The sequence below is a fragment of the Amblyomma mixtum genome, chromosome 1 (genome assembly GCF_055824585.1).
Source record: "Amblyomma mixtum isolate Tamu chromosome 1, ASM5582458v1, whole genome shotgun sequence".
Classification (NCBI taxonomy): domain Eukaryota; kingdom Metazoa; phylum Arthropoda; class Arachnida; order Ixodida; family Ixodidae; genus Amblyomma; species Amblyomma mixtum.
In genome coordinates this window covers 185,982,257-186,000,622 of record NC_143012.1, presented here as the reverse complement: position 1 = coordinate 186,000,622, position 18,366 = coordinate 185,982,257, and positions in this window count along the sequence as shown.

Sequence of the window (18,366 nt, the reverse complement as noted above, 5' to 3'; positions counted from 1 at the left end):
TTATAAAAGTAGATTTTGTGAAACAGACGTAAGCATAAACATAAATAGATGCAGACGTAAACAGACATTGTACGTCAGGTTTATATGAAATCTTGAGTTATTACTTCTCCCTCTTTACATGTTTGTGTATGGTTGTAATCAAATTGTTAGCACTGATCTAACTCAATAAAGTTCTATAGACACCAATTTTTTGCTTGCATGCTTCCTTCTTTCAAACAATGCTTTCGACATTGGTGCTCGAGCACCCCGTGGTATTCGCCTACGACCAACAAATAAATTATATTTGAGTTTCTTCTTGACGCTGTTCTGGTTTTATCAGCAGAACGATTGCTCTGACGTGTAGTTGAATTCAGGTAACATTAGGCACGAAAAACACGGCAATATAACTGCTAATATGTAGTTTCTTGTAATACTAACCTATGAAGCACGCTGGTATAAGTGCAGTAGTGACTCAAAACAACGTATCAGCGTTTATATCACAGTTTTTCCGCGCCTCACGTGACCTAAAGTTCAACTACACGTTATAACATCGTTCGGTTGATGAAACAGAGATCGAAACAGCACAGGAAGATGAATTCTTTTCTGAATTATTCAGCGGCCGTAGGCGAATACCACAGGGTGATACATGTATTCTATTATCTAGTGCATCATTTGAAAGAATAAAACACGCAGTAAAATTAGTTGTGCATAATACTTTAAACACCTATTGAGAATACGTTCCCATTCGTTGCGTCATTTACCACAAATTTATGAAACATTAGGGCAACGACCCAATAACGTTGTGGAGACGGATTTTGAGGAAAGGAAATGGCGCAGTAATAGTCTTACTTCTCGATGAACACCTCAACCGCGCCGTAAGGGAAGGGAGGAAGGTGGGAGTCAAAGAAGAAAGAGTGAATAGGGTGCCGCTGTTTAGAGCGGAATAATTTGGACCAACTAGAGACCTTTAACGTGCACTGACACCCCACAGCACACGGGCGCCTTTTGCGTTTCGCCTCCTTCGAAACGCCGCCGGGGTCGAACCCGGATACATCGAATAAGTAGCCGAGTGCCCTAAAGTCTGAGCCACCGCAGTAAGTAGTGCAACATTTACTTTTTAAGCGCTCGTTGTCCCCGACAGCTGACGACACTGAGACTAGGGCGGCAGAAAGTTAGTCCCAACAATCCACCTCACAGGTGGGGGGCGATGGGGTGTGGGGGAACGGTGAAGGTTGTTGAAAGTGCATTTTTACCAGTCAGTACCCGGATGTGCGCCCACCGGGGTGTGGTGTGCATCAAGGGTGGAGGCTGCACGCACGCAACCTACAGATATATGGGTAGAGGAAGCAATGACCGATCACAACCTTAGTGATTTGCCTTGTGGAGAGGTCGTACAGGTATCCGAAGGAAAAGTGAATAGTGAGAAATCTGAATCTATTAGCATAAATGTTCTCTCACGACCATGTCGAAGGGGTTGTTTTGTAGTTTTGAAAATAAATCCCCTGAACAAGTTCGTAGAAAATATGGTGCCCGGCTGATTCACCAGACTTTATCAAGGACCCACAAAATCTGTAGACTCACAGGCTCTCTTTGATAGCGCCCAAAAAAAGTTACAAAAATTCTATGTAGTGCAAGCGTACCTTTTTCCAAGCAGAATGCTGTATTTACAAGAATGATGCAATGCAACATCCCAACGAATTGTTACCAATTTGCATCTGTGCAAAAAAGAAGCGTTCTCCCCATCCAAGAGTGTATTTTTTTATCACACACTTTTTATCAGAACAAAAGACGTCGACGTCATCATAATAAGCTAAAGTTGTAAATTGTCCCTGTGCTAGTGAGAAGCCACGGTTACCTGTGTTTTTGAAGGTACTGAGCTGTAGGGGCTCGAGATATATAACACGCGTCACAAAGGCGATATCGAACAGATGATTTAAATAAAATATGTTTGGTAAGCTCTGGATAGGGAGAGCCAGTGCTCCCAAAAGGCTCTCGTTGGTTGGGGGATGAGTGGTTGAAGGGTTCTCGCATATTCCCGTAACATGTAGGAAAGGGGGGGGGGGGGGTGACTGGCAAGTCGGTTTCGGGGTGACGGAAAGGCGTCTATCTGTATACAGGTGCCGATACATGACAGCTCCGTTTCTCAATAGTGCGCGGGAACGTAGAGGCCGCGTGCAGGAGGTCATGTCTGCGCCAGCGTAAGTGCACTGCGCACGAGAAAATCCTGACTGACTTCAGCTTCAGAATGACCAATTACTGGCACGACGGGGTCTCCGAAACTGCTCAATCTGGCGGGTTTTGTACTTGCAAAATCCACCGGCTTTTCGCCTTACACCTAATCAGACGGATTATAGCGTACACAGCCGATATACATTAATTTCGATTTCATTGCATTTTGCGGCTCTTGCCATAAATACGTCTTTTGCCACGGTCAATAAACAAAGTGGCTAAAATGAGAACATATGGCTTTACACAAATTTTTGCCTTTTTTTTATATATCGATGCGCAAAGAAAATAAACAGCATAAAAAGGATGATTAAAACCCATCTACGCTCCAAATTTTTTTTGTCCTGAACCCGTTCGAACCGGTTCAGTATGGTCCGAACCGGTTCGAACCGGAACGAAATGTCGCTCTGGAGCCGAACCCGGAACTGAAACCGAAAGTTGTGAACCCGAACCTGAACCGAACCCGAAAAAATTCCGGTTCGACACCCTGCCTGAGCGCAGGCAAAGGAAAGACGGGCGAAGGGCACGAAACGGACTTCCCCCTGGTTCTCCTCTTTTTCATCCCTGCCTTATATGTATTTTAATTTCCTCCTCTTCAAACGTTTGTAAATTAATCAGCCTTCAAGCAGAATCCATCTGCTCGCATCGGTCCCGAGCGGCCCCCGCACCAGGAACGAGTCTCCGCGCACTCCAGCTGTCAAGACGGGTGCCTCAGCCGTTTCATGTCGTGGCTCTCACAAAGAGAAGAAAAGCCATTGCGAGCATTTTACTACAACATTGTCGTTGTTCTGACTGCGAAAGGACTAAAATATCTAGAACACACATGGAACTGGATTACTACTGGTGTTACTTGATCGGAACAGCGTTGTTTTCCAGATAGTACGTCATGTGTCTTTTTAATCAGCTTTTCTTCTGAGTTATCCAGCGATCTTAACTTATCTTATTATCTTAAGAATCTTATTCAGCTACATTCATGTTGTTTTTTTGGCTCCCACCTTTCCGCTCTTTATTCGTTTCTTTTTATAAATTTTTTACGAGGTGGGCTCATATTCCGCGTTCTTACTAATGAAGATTTAGTTGCGAAATCGCGATCGTGTCGTGTCCCGCTTCTTCCTTTCGTCCTCGGCTTACCAGCTGCATTCGCTATGAGCGTATAGGGTGTCACAGTCAGCTCTCTCTCTCTCCAACGTTAATTTCACGCAGGCAACTATTCCCATGACCGGTGTCACAAAAAATTCCACACAATTCTAAATTCTACAGCTGGGATGCGTGATCCATCCTCCATTCTTGCCATTCTCTCATTTGCAAGAAAGCACGTTTATCACGGATGTTGATACCTGTTTTAAGGTTGGTCATTACAAATTTGCATGCAGGTAATAGCAACTTATGTAGTCAAGGTGTCCATATTTTCCTCTTAGATCATGCCTCCTTTCGTTTGGGCTTTATTTATGATGTTGGGAGGGTTGTTTCGTTTCAGGTCCTTACATGCCTTTATGAGTTCAGGATTTTTATCGGCGATTATCGGTGTTGTTTTGTTGCATTATAACGATGAAATCCAAGGTTTGACGAAATCTCGTCTGGTCGGGTGCGTACATGTTAAAAATAAAGAGGCACCGACCAAAAAGGTGTAGTCAATATGACAGACGTATCGGCTTCCGCACGGAAGCCTTGTTCACTGAAGGAAAAAATTCCAACATAGAGCTTAAGTACGCTGCACTAATCGCCGCAGGCATCTAGCGTACGCGGGCGGCAGATTACCGATGTTACGATTCAGCGTGTGATCTGTTGTCTGTATAAACAAGGACTCCAGATATTGGCGTGACGTCAAGTTTTTCTTACGGCCGATAACTGTGGCCTCTTCCCAATCGATACTGTGCTTCCCGCTTACGGCATGGTCAGTAAGTGGGTTGGAAGCCACCTTCTTGTTTCTGACATCATTCTTGCGATCTTTCAGCCGTCTCTCGAAGTTTCCGCTTTCCCCTATGTAGGAATAATCGCAGTCTGAGCAGGGGATTTTATAAATTACGCCGGGAAATCTTTCGTTCTTCATTTTGTCTTTTACGGCCACCACCTCATGACGAAGCTTGCACGCAGGAACGTGGGCTATATGCACATCATATGTGCGAAAAGTGCGAGCCAATGACTCATTCACGTCTGGCACGTAAGGGATGGCAACTCGTGCACGGCAAGGAATGCACGGCAAGGAAAATGTTCAAATTGTTAAACCAATTTGAACATTTTTATTGGTTCTGTGTATAGACCCCCGTGCCACGTATCATTGTAGTGTTTGTTCGTTCACTGTCAAGGCTGCAGGAAAGGGTTGTTATCACTTTTGTTCGTGACGCGAGAAGCGACCAGTCTAATCTCGATTGATCGCAACCATGAAAGGCTGCATCTAGGTTTTTCCAGATTACTGTAGATGATCTTGTCCTGCTATCTGGAAGTTTCCTTGCCGGCTTTAAATTGAGCGATGCCGCGAGCAGCGGGCATTCGTAGTTCGACGACCGACGAGCACGTGTGTTGCTTACGCCGCTGCCGAGTGATTTAGTTCTTTTGCGGGCGCAAGTCAGCCCAAATAAAGAGCTTCGTTTGCAAGTCTTTCTGGTGTCTTCCTGACCGCTGGACTGCTGTCACTACAACGTGACATCTGGTGGAGGTGCGGGGTAGCCTTTCATGTTCCGGACACCCCCTACAAGCCGTGACGCCAGCCCTCTGAGTCATCAACCGCAGGACCTGAGTCCAGTCCACCGCGCTAGCCGACGCCTGCAAGGGGACGCACCAGAGTTCGGGAATCTGCCGGACCCTACCCGGAAGCGAAAGCCAGCAGCAACGTCCACCATGAGCTTGCCCCAGACGACGACTCCAATCATTCTGCAGCAGCCCCGGGTGCCACCAACCTTCGACGCTTCGCCTGGCGCCGACCCCGAAGAATGGCTGGAGCAGTTCGACCGAGTGGCTGTCTTTAACAACTGGGACGATGCCATGAAATTTAGGTACGTCTTCTTTGCCCTGGAGGGACCAGCAAGAGTCTGGTTTGAGAATGAGGAAGCCAGCCTCGCGAATTGGGCAACCTTCAAAGAGCAGCTTCTCAAGACTTTCACAAACGTCGTGAGAAAGGAGAGAGCCCAGCAGCTGCTACAGTCTCGCATACAACACCCAAACGAGACCGTTGCAGTGTACACTGAGGAGATGAAGCGTCTCTTCCGGCGTGCCGACTCGAACATGAAGGAAGAAGAAAAGGTCAAGCTGCTTATGCGAGGAGTTAAAGAACAACTCTTTGCCGGCCTCGTACGGAACCCACCGAAAACCGTAGCGGAATTCATAGAAGAGGCCTCCACGATGGAAAAAACACTTGACGCCCGAGCCCGCCAATATGAGCGCCAGCAGCGCGTTTTTTCAGCAAACTGCCTGGACACCGCTAACAGCAATGACCTGCGGGAGGTTATACGCCAAGTAGTACGAGAAGAGCTCCGACGATTGCTGCCAAATGGAACGCAGCCGCAGGTTTCACCACTTACTGAAGTAATCCGGGACGAAGTTCAACAGGCCTTGGGTGTGACGCCGACACCCACGCAGCCTCTGCAGCCCCCAGCCATGACTTACGCCGCAGCTGTGCGCCGTCCTCCACCTCGACGACGGGACCCAAGCCCCTATCGCCCTCAGCCAGCTGCGTTGGACCGCCGCCCACTCGCCCCAACCCGCCCGTCCTACGAGCGACGCGCGCAGCCGAGGAAATGCGACGAGTGGAGAACTCCCGACCAGCGCCGCCCACTATGCTTCCACTGTGGAGAAGCCGGTCACGTCCTCCGGCACTGCCCATACAGAAGACTGGGCATCCGAGGGTTCTCTTACGACGCTCCACGACCCCGACCCGGCCAGCGACCAGCCGAAATCGAGGAGTTTTTACGTCGGGAAGAATACTCATCGCCGAGCCGCCTATCACGTTCCCCGTCGCCATCGTCCCAGCGCTTTGTATCTCCTAGCCGAGGTTACGCCGTGCGTGGACGCTCCCCCAGCCCCCGAAGGTTAAACTAAATAAAGCAGCCTCTGGAGGTGAGGTTGCTTCTAAGCGCAATGATAAAGATCCTCCATCGACGAGTACTCAAGACCATGCCTCAATTACGACGACGACATCGACGACGACAACATCGACGACGACAACACCGACGACGACAACACCGACGACACCGACGACGACAACGACGACGACGCGGCCAGACCTGAAGCTTTTACCGCTGCCCAGTGAAGTAACGTCGGAGTACGCCGACCACAGCCTCACTACTCGACGAAGCCGAGATCGTACACCGAAGACAACGTGCAATGCGAAAACGCGGACAAGTGACCTTGAAGTTATGATCGACGATCACGCGGTTACTGCCTTGGTGGACACCGGAGCTGACTACTCCGTCATGAGTGGGCCACTCGCTGTCCGACTCAGGAAGGTAACAACAACTTGGGATGGCCCGCTGATCCGCACCGCAGGTGGCAACCTGATTACGCCGTCAGGACGCTGCACCGCGAGAGTTACTGTAAACGGGAGAACCTATGCGACAACCTTTCTGATCCTACAGCAGTGCTCGCGAGACGTGATTTTGGGAATGGACTTCCTGAATGAACATTGAGCGATCATCGACCTTCGATCTAAGTCGATCAAACTTTCCACGGAAAAAGCCATACCTGTTGCGACGAGCGCGACTCATCACGTTGCCTTAAACGTCCTCGACGAAGCATTGAGCGTGCCGCCCCGATCAAGTGTCCTCGCCTGCATAGGTACTGGAGACATCGAAAATGCCGAAGGCGTCATCGAGGGGAACACCCAGTTACTCCTGGATCGAGGATTGGGCGTCGCAAGGGGAGTCGCCGAAATCCGACATGGCCAAGCCCAGGTGTTGGTAACCAACTTCACCGAAGAATACCGACATCTAAACAAAGGTACGACGATCGCTTTCCTCGACGAGCTGGCAGACATCAGAGACATATTTGCCCTACCCGACCAACCCGTAGAACCATCTGACCAAGGCCATCAACCAACGTTTGATATCAACCCAGCATTAACCCGGAGCAGACAAGACCAAATACGCACCTTCTTCAAAAGTACAGCGACTGCTTCTCATCAGCATCGAATGTGCGACGAACCAGCCTTGCCAAGCACCGCATTGTCACAGACGAACACGCCCGACCACTGCGGCAGAGCCCCTACCGCGTATCGCCGCTAGAACGCCAAGCTATCCGCAAGCAAGTTGATGAAATGCTTCGTGACGACGTCATCCAACCATCGAGGAGCCCCTGGGCAGCACCAGTCGTCCTAGTGAAAAAGAAAGACGGCACCCTTCGCTTTTGCGTCGATTACCGCCGCCTGAACAGCATTACGAAGAAGGATGTCTACCCCCTCCCCCGCATCGACGATACATTGGATCGGCTGTGCAACGCAAAGTACTTCTCATCGATGGACCTGAAGAGCGGCTACTGGCAAATTGAAGTCGACGAAAGAGATCGCGAGAAGACTGCGTTCATCACACCAGACGGACTCTTCGAGTTCAAGGTGATGCCATTCGGCCTCTGCTCTGCCCCAGCGACGTTCCAGCGAGTAATGGATACGGTGCTCGCAGGTTTGAAGTGGCAAATTTGTCTAGTCTACTTAGATGACGTCGTTGTCTTCTCCTCAAGCTTTGAAGACCATCTCAGAAGGCTTCGAATAGTGCTGGAAACAATCAAGACTTCAGGACTAACACTGAAACCAGAGAAGTGCCACTTCGCCTACGAGGAGCTGCTGTTCCTTGGTCACGTCGTAAGCAAAGATGGAGTTCGCCCAGACCCTCAGAAGACGGCTGCGATCGCAGAGTTTCCACAGCCTAATGACAAGAAAGCTATACGCAGATTCCTTGGATTGTGCGCTTATTACCGGCGATTCGTCAAGAACTTTTCGCGCATCGCTGAACCTTTGACCCAACTTACCAAGGCTGACGTGCCTTTTAAATGGGAAAGGCCGCAAGAGGAAGCTTTCAACGAGCTGAAGCGCCGCTTACAGTCCCCTCCTGTGCTCGGGCACTTTGATGAAAACGCCGAAACCGAAGTTCATACCGATGCAAGCAGCGTGGGCTTAGGAGCGGTCCTCGTTCAGAAAAATGGCAGACAGGAGAAAGTTATCGCGTACGCTAGCCGTTCACTGTCGAGAGCCGAAGCCAACTATTCGACGACAGAGAAAGAATGTCTCGCCATTATTTGGGCCACGTCCAAATTTCGCCCCTACCTATACGGACGACCATTCAAGGTTGTGAGTGATCACCATGCTCTGTGCTGGCTGGCCAATTTGAAAGATCCCTCCGGCCGCCTTGCTCGTTGGAGCCTGCGTCTTCAAGAATTCAACATAACTGTAGTCTACAAATCTGGCCGCAAGCATTCCGATGCAGACTGCTTGTCACGAGCTCCTGTCGACGCAGCACCCGAAGAGGAAGACGACGACGCTTTCTTAGGACCGGTAAGCGCCAGCAGTTTCGCGCAGCAGCAGCACTCGGATCCTGACTTGCAAAGCCTAGTTGATTATCTGAAAGGTAAGACCGCATCGCCTCCCCGAGGGTTCAAGCGGCAACTGTCGTCCTTCGTCCTTCACAATAATGTCCTCCTGAAGAAGAACTTCGCACCGAACAGGACAGTGCATCTTCTTGTCGTGCCCAAAAATCTGAGGCAAGAAATTATGCAGGCATGTCATGATGAGCCGACTGCAGGACATCTCGGGATGGCTCGCACGTTGCACCGCATCCAGGAGAAGTACTATTGGCCACGGCTAGCTACCGACGTTTCCCATTACGTGAAAACGTGCCGTGAGTGTCAGCGACGCAAAACGCCTCCGACTAGACCAGCCGGACTCCTGAACCCCATACCACCGCCAACTAAGCCCTTTCAGCAAATAGGGATGGACCTCCTCGGCCCCTTTCCGACCTCTTCATCAGGAAACAAGTGGATCATCGTGGCCACCGACTACATGACCCGCTACGCCGAAGCAAAAGCGTTGCCTAGTGGTACTGCAACAGAAGTCGCAAAATTTTTTGTCGAACAAATTCTCCTGCGACACGGCGCCCCGGAAGTGCTCATCACAGACAGAGGAACGGCGTTTACAGCGGAGCTCACGCAAGCCATTTTAAACTACAGCCAGACAAGCCATCGGAGGACCACTGCCTATCATCCGCAAACCAACGGACTCACAGAGCGTCTCAACAAGACTATCGCAGACATGCTCTCTATGTACATCGACGCCGAACACAAGACATGGGACACCATTCTGCCGTACGTGATCTTTGCTTATAACACTGCCGTCCAGGAGACTACCAGGTTTACCCCATTCCAGCTTGTCTACGGCAGGAAGTCCACGACAACACTCGACGCAATGCTCCCGCACGTTTCAGACGAAGACAACCACGACGTCGCCGCCTACCTTGATCGCGCCGAGGAAGCCCGAAGACTTGCGCGGCTTCGCATTAAAGACCAGCAGCACGCGGACGCCTGACGCTACAATCTGCGCCGACGAGACACGAATTACAAGCCAGGTGATCGTGTTTGGATATGGACGCCAATTCGCCGCCGTGGATTGAGTGAAAAGTTGCTTCGACGCTACTTTGGCCCGTACAGGGTTCTCCGTCGCATCGGTGACCTCGACTATGAAGTCATCCCCGACGGCACTACAGCATCTCAACGACGACGCACACGCCCGGAAGTCGTACATGTCGTACGCCTTAAACCTTACTATGAACGCTAATGGATTCGATGTTTACATTGCCCGTATTTATTTTTCATTTTTTAAGCGTCGAGGCGACGCTTCTTTGGAAGGGGGGTAATGCCACGTATCATTGTAGTGTTTGTTCGTTCACTGTCAAGGCTGCAGGAAAGGGTTGTTATCACTTTTGTTCGTGACGCGAGAAGCGACCAGTCTAATCTCGATTGATCGCAACCATGAAAGGCTGCATCTAGGTTTTTCCAGATTACTGTAGATGATCTTGTCCTGCTATCTGGAAGTTTCCTTGCCGGCTTTAAATTGAGCGATGCCGCGAGCAGCGGGCATTCGTAGTTCGACGACCGACGAGCACGTGTGTTGCTTACGCCACTGCCGAGTGATTTAGTTCTTTTGCGGGCGCAAGTCAGCCCAAATAAAGAGCTTCGTTTGCAAGTCTTTCTGGTGTCTTCCTGACCGCTGGACTGCTGTCACTACAACGTGACACCCGGATGCAGACGTCTCGGTTCTAGAACGACTGCACGAATTTTTGTTAGAACATGATAAAAAAATATGCTTATGTAATGATGTGTGGTGACTTTAATTTACCAAAAATCAACTGGGAACTTCTGCGTACTGTAGCTTCATGTCAAAATTCTGATCTTTTGCTTGATATCGCCTTTGCATTTAATTTAAAGCAGGTCGTGCAGGGGCCGACACGTACTGCATCAGGTTCAAGCTCCCTTCTAGACGTTGTGTTTGTTACCGATACTATTGAAAAACTTGGCTTCTCCGTTGAAATCATACCAGGCATTTCTGATCACAAAGCTGTACTCTTCAAAAGTAACATGATGCGACCGCCTGTCCGTGAGTTAAGAAAACCATTTCTTGACTTCAACAATGCCCTAGACGAAAGTATCTTAGATTTATTGGAACAAGACTACGATGAATTCGTTGAGAAACACGCGGCTGGTCTCATGAAAGTTAATGACCTATGGGTGCACTTCAAGTCTATTGTACACAAATGTATCACAAGATACGTGCCGACTAAACTTAGAAAAATGAATCGCAGTAGTCCCTGGATTGCTCGCGAACTGCTCCAGCTCAAGCGTCGTATCAAGCGTCTAGGATCCAAGCGCTTTAAAACAGGGCACGTTTCCCTGCGGTCACTTCGCACAGAGTTGCGCATGAAAATTAAACAGTCTAAGTACACTTTTTTTAACGTTAAAATGCATAACTTTCTCACCGCAGACCCACACAAATTTTGGATACACTTAACAAAGAAGAAGGATACAGTTAGTAAAATTCGTTTGAATAACAGAGAAAGTAAGGATCCTTACGACATTGCATCAGCTTTCAATAATTACTTTTCTTCAGTGTTTTCTACTGACAGTAGGCAGGAGCCTGAATTTCGATCCACGTGCCTTATCTTACCAGACCTACAAATATCTGTCGAAGGAGTTTTTGCAGCTCTACTCAATTTAGACAAAAAGAAGTCTCCTGGGCCCGATGGCATCCCAAATGCGTTTCTCTCCCGCTACGCAGAATGGTGCGCGAAATATCTTGTCATCATTTACAATGAAAGTCTTTTAAATTCAGAAGTTCCGGCTGACTGGAAGACTGCAAAGGTCATCCCTATCCACAAATCGGGTGACAAACTTTGTGTAAACAACTACAGGCCAGTTTCACTCCTGTGTACCTCGGGTAAGGTTATGGAGCATTTCATTTTCAAGCACTTGATTTCTTTTCTAGAAAACAGTAACTTCTTTTCTAGTAACCAGCATGGGTTTCGGCGTGGCCTGTCCACCGTAACACAACTAATTCACACAACCAATGAACTTTTGGCATGCATTGATCAGGGTGGGCAAGTAGATGCAATATTTCTCGACTTTGCGAAGGCCTTTGATCGCGTTTCGCACCGGAATCTAATAATAAAACTCAGACATCTATTACAAAATCAGCGTCTTGTTCAATGGCTCGATTCCTACCTCTCTGAACGGCACCAGTACGTCCAGATCTCAGGTTCCAATTCTATGCCAGCTCCAGTTCTCTCAGGAGTACCCCAGGGCTCCGTTCTCGGTCCACTATTGTTCCTTATTTACTTAAACGACTTAAACTTCGACTCCCCTGTACGGTGCCGTTTTTTCGCTGACGACTGCGTTGTATATCTGCCTATTCAAAATGCGGAGGATCACCACGTGCTGAATGACTACCTTTCAGAGGTCTCAAGGTGGTGCCTAGTCTGGCAAATGTCACTAAACACGTCTAAGTGCTCAAAAATGACATTTACGCGTAAAAAGTGCGCTCTTAATTACACATACACAATTAACGGTGCAGCTGTCTCCCCCGTAAACGAATACAAATACTTGGGGGTTGTATTCAATAGTAACTTGACTTGGAGTTCGCACATCGGGCATATAGTCTCAAAGGCGTCCAACAGGCTTTGGCTGTTAAGAAACCGTCTAAGGCACTGCACATCTAAAACTAAATTAGCAGCTTACACTGCACTCGTACGGCCATTACTGGAATACGCAGATGTGGTTTGGGATCCGCACACCCAAGTAGAAGTACAGCGCATTGAAGGCGTTCAAAGGAAGGCGCTTAGATTTGTCTACAACGCATATGGAAGGCACGTTTCGGTTACTAATCTATTGAGGCAATCTGAACTGCAGACACTTCAATCTCGTCGCAAGTTGCACCGTCTAAAAATGTTGCATGGGATTGTTAATAACTTAACAAACCTTCATTTTGAGACCTACATGGCATACAACACTTCACGACCAACGCGCAATAAACACAATTTGACAATCATGGTGCCACGGTGCCGAACGAAAGCGTATCAGTTTTCTTTTTTTCCAAGAACGATATTGGAATGGAACGGGCTTCCGTGTGACGTGGTCCGTTTGACAGATCAGAAGTCTTTTTTATCTGCTGTCATATCGTCATTTTAAGCGCAGTGTATTCATTCATGCTGTTTTGTTTGCTTTCTTTTGTATGTTTGGGTAACCGAGTTCATTTAACCTTGCTCTTTGTCTTTCTATAAAACCCTGTGTGTTAGCTTTTGCTTCTTTATTCGCATTTTTACTTGCTTTGTTTTGTCGCGATGTACGATGTACCCTTGTACCACTCCTGCCTTGGCCACCAAATGGAGGCTGGCAGTATTGAATAAAATAAAATAAAATAAAATAAAAATAAGTGTTCTGTGCGTTGCCTCCGTGGGAAAGCAGAATCCCGCAGTCTCCTCGCAGGTGGTTGAACCTTCTCGAACTCCCCCGCCGGATGGCCGAAGCACGAGACCCCTTCGACACAGCGTCTTTCAATTAGCAGCCTCGCTCAGCGTGACCTTGCGTAGAATCATCCCGTTCGGTGACACGAAGGCCGGTGACCCGAAGGCCGCTGCTTCCGCCGTGCTTCATGTGCATCTCTGCTTCCAGCGTTGCTGCTGCTCTCCCAAGTTCTCGCCGCATCTTTGCCTAACGACGACACTCGTTTGACAGTAATTTCTCCCAGGCCCGTGGGAGACAGCGTCCTTCGATCGGTTCGGAGGTTCGGTGATTTGGAGAGCAACAACCCCCGTCCGTCGTCGTCTATGCTTCTGCCGCCGGCGCCAGGCCTCGTTGTCCACTCTTAACAGCTCGTCCGCGGCCCGAAAAATCTCGAATGGCCAGCGTTCATGACCGCTGGGCAGGAAGAGATGAGGCCGGAGTCGGGTGGAAGGGCTGGTTTCCAGAAATGGCATCCAAGCTCGAACATTCAACAAAGAATGGCATCAGTGGACTGTTCCACGAGACAGCGCACTGACCCACAAGCAAGCGCTCGGAATTTGCCAAAGACCCACCAGGCTTCCCACAATGACAACAAATGTTTACTAAAACATGATTGGATTTTGGCGTAATTTTGGTGCCGAGAAAGCGCAAAATATCCCGATTGAAATCGCCAAAGACGGACTGCTTGGACCAAGGTTAAAAACAAAAACCCCCTTCAGTGCTCAACCTTCTGCGCGAAACGTACTCCTCTGCCAGCTCAAGGCTCTTTCAACTGTGTCGACCTTTTCCCTGTCTTGAACCCACAGTTTCACTGCTTGTGGAATGCTTCGGTAAAATTGCTCAAGGCAAAAACACTCGATGATTTTGTCTCGGCTTTCGTAAACCTCAGCTCCTTTTAGCCATTCTAGCAGGTTAGTCTTAAGGCCATACGCGAAATCCGGATAGCCCTCGCTATCGTTTTTGATTGTGCTCCTGAAGCGCTGTCGGAAAGCTTCGGCTGAAAGCCGGTATCTTTTCAGCAGGCTGGCTTTTACCTTGTCATAATCTGCTGCGTCTTTCGTGCTAAGTCTCGCTATGACTTCAGCTACTTCACATGGCAAGAGGGTCAGAAGCCGTTGTGGCCATGTACTGCGAGCAAAGTTCTCTCTTTCACAAGTTCTCTCAAAATTGCCCAGGTACAGTCCTATGTCCCGACCAATTTCATACGAAAGCATGTACCTGTTCATTCGATACGATTCTGCATCGCTTGCTCTTTCAGGAGTTCCGGCTCTCGCACCAACGCCCTCTTTTTGTTTTTCGTTTTCAAGCTGTATACGCTTTAGATCCCTTTCAGCGTTTTCAGCTTCCCATTTTTTTCTTTCTCTTTTTCCCACTCCCGATCAGCTTCCTCTTTACGCGCTTTTTCCTCTGTGCGCGCTTTTTCCTCCTGTTCGGCTTTCTCTTTAGCCTCTTGGTCGTGTTTTTCTTTGCGGGCTTTTTCCCCCTGTACCAAATTCCACGTAACTTCTAGGTGATCGTTATCCTTGACGTGTTTAAGAATGATTTCGCCCAGTTCAATTTTGGTTAATTTGCTAGGCACTTCAACCGACAGTTCCTCGCATATCAACAGCAAGTCCGACTTGTACAACCTCATTAGGTCCATGACAACGCTTTCTCCGCTTTGGCTCTGCTAACACAGCAATGCCTTGAGAATAACCCCTCTCAAACGACAAAGCCCTGATTCCCAGTCAAGATTATTCTCTGAATCTTAAAGCCTGGCGAATCCCATAGCAAAAGCCAAAACGCTCACCCGTGAAGAAAGTACGATGTCGCACGGTCCATCCCAGCTGCTGCCAACCAGTGTTAGGAACGGGGCCACACGCCCACCGCTGGAACCAGTGTTAAAGATGGGGCTTCTACCCCACCGCTGCCACCAGTGTTGGGAACGGGCCACAAGCCCACCGCTGGAACCAGTGTTAAAGATGGGGCTTCTATCCCACCGCTGGAACCAGAGTTGAAGACGGAGGGGTCCTGGAGATGACTAACTCGTTTAGCCTCGCAGGTACCGGCTCCGAATGACGATGTCGGACTGCGTTATCGAGGAAACTGTACAGAAGGGTTTATTCTACATATTTACAGATGAGAATCGAATCGAAAGCGAATGCAATGCGAATGCCATCCTCCGATCACACAACAACATCCCGTTAAATACGGTTCGCGTTCCCCAGATCCCTGACTGGGGAACTTAGTTCGAATAACGTTGTCCAATCGGATGGGCCATTGATGACGCTGGCGGTACCACCCACGGCACGGGGCGGTGCTGAAGCTCTCTCGCTCTCTCACAGCTCGGGGGATGAGAAGGGGAAGACAGTCATCAAACACAGATGCGTCACCTTGACCACTGCCGCAAGTGTTCTGTGCGTTGCCTCCGTGGGAAAGCAGAATCCCGCAGTCTCCTCGCAGGTGGTTGAACCTTCTCGAACTCCCCCGCCGGATGGCCGAAGCACGAGACCCCTTCGACACAGCGTCTTTCAATTAGCAGCCTCGCTAAGCGTGACCTTGCGTAGCATCATCCCGTTCGGTGACACGAAGGCCGGTGACCCGAAGGCCGCTGCTTCCGCCGTGCTTCATGTGCATCTCTGCTTCCAGCGTTGCTGCTGCTGTCCCAAGTTCTCGCCGCATCTTTGCCTAACGACGACACTCGTTTGACAGTAATTTCTCCCAGGCCCGTGGGAGACAGCGTCCTTCGATCGGTTCGGAGGTTCGGTGATTTGGAGAGCAACAACCCCCTTCCGTCGTCGTCTATGCTTCTGCCGCCGGCGCCAGGCCTCGTTGTCCACTCTTAACAACGCATATCTCTTTTGCAATAACTGTCAGCAGGGAGGAAGCCTGTTTACATATTACAGTGACAACTACTGTGCACTGGTAGGGAAACTCTCGTCCCATCCTGCCTCTTCTCTCGTAACAGTCCTTTTGTGCGCCTTCCCTTGGCCGATATATTTTTTTTCTATCACAAATGTAAAACCACTGCTGTGTGCTATTTTGAATAACTCACTAATAATTTAAAATATATAACCTTAGCTATTTGAAAAATGTGATTTTGTAATTATGACGGCTGTTAGCAGCTTGTACTGCAGCCTGGCTTGTTCCACTCAGTGTGTTCGACCCAACAGAGGATTCGTGTGCAGTGTGCAAGTTAGCCTGAATGCAACTACTGTGCGCATATATTTATTTATTTGGAACACTGCCAGCCTCTGGTTAAAACTTTAGCAGAGGGGCATTACATGTATCATAGTAAAGGATAACATTTCTAAAAGCGGCTGTGCAAAGGACATAGTTATATGCCATGATATTACTTGAAATAGAGGAATGTTCTCGATGACCACATTATGCATAATAGAGCATTTTATTGGTTTGCCCGAGTGAACGAGTCAGTAGGCACTTTATTAGATCAATTTATTTTAATATTTATTATACCTCAACGATCCTAAGTGGCAATACCTGAGCGGTGAACTTTGACATGGTGAGGCAAGTAGGAGATTGATGAGTTCGCAATGTACTAAGAAGGGAATAATTACTCATTAGCATCCAAGCGCAGCCATACAGCTGCAAAGAAAAGCTTTGTGGCTCTTTTTGTAGCCGTATGGCCGTGCTTGGGTGGATGCCAATGAGTAATGACTGCCTTATTAGAAATCATTTCAACCTTGAGGGATTCGGCTAAAATATTGGACCAACACCGCTCCCATTTCGAGCTCGCTCCATCATATGCTAGCCATCCCGGTTCGCGCACCTTTGTAGGGCAACTGCCCCGGTGAGGCAGTAGTCCTGGGTTCGAACCCCAGACTAGGGTAACTTTTCCTCTAACTACAAAGTTTCTGTAGAACCTGAGTAGCTTTCTTACGCTTGGGTGGGTGATAATGAATAATTACTCCCTTATTACAGACGTTCTCCACACTAGGGGATTCCTAAAAAAAATTGGACTTAAATTGTCATTAACTGCATGGATTTCTACAGTGACCAGTTCGAAGGACAAGAGGTTAGTAAGCATAGCCTTGCGAGATGGAAGACCATTCTAGCCTTTCGTGGCAAAAACAAAATTGAATCTTGAAATGCAATGGCATAAGCTAAGGGAGGGACAGTGCTTGTGCAGCTAGTGCAGAAGGAACCATGAGCAGGAAAAGATTACTTGGTTATGTGACAGTAAAGAGCAAAAAAAAACCTGCAGTTTCTACATGAGACGAAGAAATTAGAAGATTCATCTTTAGTGCTGTGACGCTGGAGCTTCTACAATAGTCTGAGAGAATAAAACAAGCAGCTCAGTTCTGAATTCATCCCAGGATCTGTGAAAAATTAGATTTGTGCCATGTTGCATAACAATATTCTGCTGATGCCGCACAGGAGTTTTGAATGCAAGCAACATGGAAGACGGTGACACTACCCTGCTGAAAAAAAGTTCTATGACGCAATAACCTCATAGATCATTCATCATAGAATATCATACAATCTGTATGATATATCATACTGTAAGACAGGCCTTCGGCTCCCGAACCTTGGGTGGCTAGCGTAAGAACGAAGAGGACGAAGACAGCGGCGCCGATGCTCGTGCGTGTGCTCTGATCGCTGCCGCTGAGACTGATCGCTGCCTTCGAACTGAACCGAGACGTACCGCTAGCCGTTCGCGACGCAGCGCCTTCGTAGACGTCCTACACTACACTTGGTGGAGGTGCTGTCTGCTCTCACTATCGAGATACGGCACCATGCCCAGACTTCCAGGCTCTACCACGGTGTCCGACCCCCCGGCCCAACCTGCCCAGCCTGCTGGCCCTGCTGTCATCTGTTCTGGTGCCGTCCGTCAGCGGGACCCCGCGATCTTCAGCGGCACGGATGACACCGACGTGGAGGATTGGTTGGCCACCTATGAACGCGTAAGCGCGTATAACAAGTGGGACGACAGCGTCAAGCTTACCAACATTATATTTTATTTAAGCGACGTTGCCAATCTATGGTTCCGCAACCACGAAGCGGACATCTCCAGCTGGGCGGATCTGAAAACCAATCTCACGGAGGTCTTCGGCCGTCCCGCTGTGCGTAAGCTTCGTGCCGAGCAACGCTTGCGCAGTCGGGCACAACAGAGCGGCGAAAACTTTACCAGCTACATCGAAGATGTAGTCGATCTCTGCAAACTCATCAAGGCTTCCATGAGCGAGGCAG